General features: G+C 38.4%; 1 non-coding gene across 1 annotated transcript; it reads right to left on the bottom strand.

Annotated features, from left to right (window-relative positions):
- Nucleotides 1-248: 248 nt before the first annotated feature.
- Nucleotides 249-355, bottom strand: LOC115260780 (U6 spliceosomal RNA). Its single transcript, XR_003894675.2, has one exon. It is a non-coding gene; the product is annotated as a U6 spliceosomal RNA (small nuclear RNA).
- Nucleotides 356-2,562: the final 2,207 nt, after the last annotated feature.

Raw genomic sequence — 2,562 nt, 5'->3', positions numbered from 1 at the left:
CTTGGAATATTTGTAAACTACTGCCTGATTACTTCAGGCAGGAAAATTTCAAGATCAAAATTTGATTTGGTAGATCTTACGCCGCAACGCACCATTCTGAGGTGATCTACCCACGTTACGGGACTACTTTTCAAATATCCAATAAGTTAATGAAAAAAATAAACAAAATAAATTAGAAAGATCTCCCCCCATTCAGGACGGTGGAAGTTATGAGGTCAACTTTGAGTACTCAGGAACTGAAATCACCTAAAAATATGAAACGCTTCACGATTTTGCGTGTCATCCTTGCGCAGGGGCCATGCTAATCTTCTCTGTATCTTTTAAAATTTAGTATATGTCCAGCCGAATCTAGGACCTTTGCAAATTACTTTTTTTTGTCTAAAAGGCGCCATCCACAAATTACGTAACGCTCTAGGGGGAGGGGGGAGTACGGCCGAGCGTTACGATCCATACAAAAATTTTTGGACCTTCATTCAAAAAGGCGTTACGGAGGGGGAGGGGGGTCGAAAAATGACGATTTTAGCGTTACGTAATAAATGGATGCTGCCAAACCAATATTTTGTCACACTATTTGGAAATAATAATCAATTTTCAAAATGTTTGGAGTGAACGATACTCATTCAAAAAGGATTCGAAAAGCTGGACATACAAAAAAAAATGGATTTGAGCTCGAATACTTCAAAACGCATTCTTATACAAAACGATTTTTTTGCCCCACATTTCTCTAATTAAGAAAATACCCAAGAACATAGACTCTGAGGTTTGGGGATCAAATTTAGTTGGGTTGGCCAATAAAAATACATGTACAAAATACATGTAATATGGCAATAAAAAATACATATAGTCATAGTACATTTGTTTCATTAACCTCACTCCCCATTAATTAGTAAATACTGGTACAAATATAAAAAGTTTGTAGTCTGATTTAACATAATAAGATAAAACGGAACTTTCTCACCAAGTTCCAACGATAAACTAAAGGTTACCGTATCCACACAATCGTCAAGACAATTTCCAGTCCTTAATTGTAACACCTCACCTATTTCTTCGTATTACTCTATTATCACTATTCAATGTAGAAAATTCAGGAATTCTCAACTTCACAAGGATTTCAGAAAAAATGAAGGTAATAAAAATGACAGCACCCAGCGTAGTTCAAGAAAATTCTCAGAAAACGAACCGCAATCATTACAAAAGACGATAAATTGCCGAGGAAGGATGCGTGGTCGGAAATACCGTTCCAAACGCTCCATATATAACTAGAGTATAATGATGATTTGAATGTTTAAATATAAATAGAAAAGAATTCAAAAAGAACTAAACCAGAAAGATCTCACCAAATTGCTTTGTAATCCAACGATGTGCTTCAGGATCTCTTGATCGATGGCTTGAATGCAGATTTGCAATAGGCTTCCACTTTCACCATCAGCTGGATCAATGCATTTGTTTGGCGATGAGCCACCTCCTTTTCAACAGAACGCCACCGTGGTTCTCAAGATCTTCATCCTGTTCGCAATCAGTCAACGAGATTGGTGGCAATGGAACTCACGTAATACTCGAATGTCACGTAACACCGCATTAGCGCCCTAATCAGCACATCCGGATTCACCGGAAAACAGTTGCTAATCAAGCAAACCACATCCATACACTCCATAAAGCCAAGACACTCGGCTCAACGCCCTATTAAACACTTTTTCACGTATCTGCTACCGGGGTGGCGTAGGGCCAGCCAGATCATCAGCCAAATCAAGAAAATCGAACTCGGAAAAAAAATGCTGTCACAAACAAAAAAACACTTCCACTCGCGGTCACTGCCTACTTCGATCCCGAGATGCCAGAACCCTATAAATGTACATTAATACTACACACCTAGAAAATATCATGTAATTTTAAGTGTCCTGAACCTGACATACAAGAGCATCATCAAAAACACAAATTTAGAGGTTCTAACATGTAAATTTACGTCTTTCAAGACACCCCAAAATAAAACTTATTTTTTCTTAGCATCTAGCAATCACTAGAACCGATTTGACAGATAAAACATAGAAAGTAAAATATTGTCATGAATGGGATTCGAACACCGGACCTGCTGATCGTGAGTCACATTTCTTACCTCTCGGCTGTTTCACCTAGTTAGAAGGAGGCTGATGAATGTGGTACTGATTCTACGTTTCTAGTGAAATGGATTTGTTGACATCTAACGCAACCAACCAGCACTTACATGATGCGCGTAAAATTGAGTCCAATTTGTGATTCAGTCTTGAAACGTTTACGTTTTGTGGTGATTCCGTTTCGTGGAAATTTCAGAATTTCTAAGTGTGTAGAGGAATGTTTACAAGTTAAAATACAACATTTAACACAAAAATAAAACTTGTAATCAGGGCTGGCATTTCCTCACTCACTGCGCGCAATGCGCAGTTTTCAAACGTAAAGCGCAAGGAGCAGGTGGCTACGCAATGAGAAATTAAAAGCACGCAGTGAGCAAACTCACACACAGAGAGCAGTTTGCCATTACACACTGCGTTATTTGTTCTGCTCACTGTGAAAGAGTGAGAAAGTAAA

Source organism: Aedes albopictus, chromosome 1, assembly GCF_035046485.1.
Source record: "Aedes albopictus strain Foshan chromosome 1, AalbF5, whole genome shotgun sequence".
NCBI lineage: Eukaryota > Metazoa > Arthropoda > Insecta > Diptera > Culicidae > Aedes > Aedes albopictus.
Note: the sequence above shows the minus strand (reverse complement) of the source record. Positions and strands in the feature narration are given on the sequence as shown.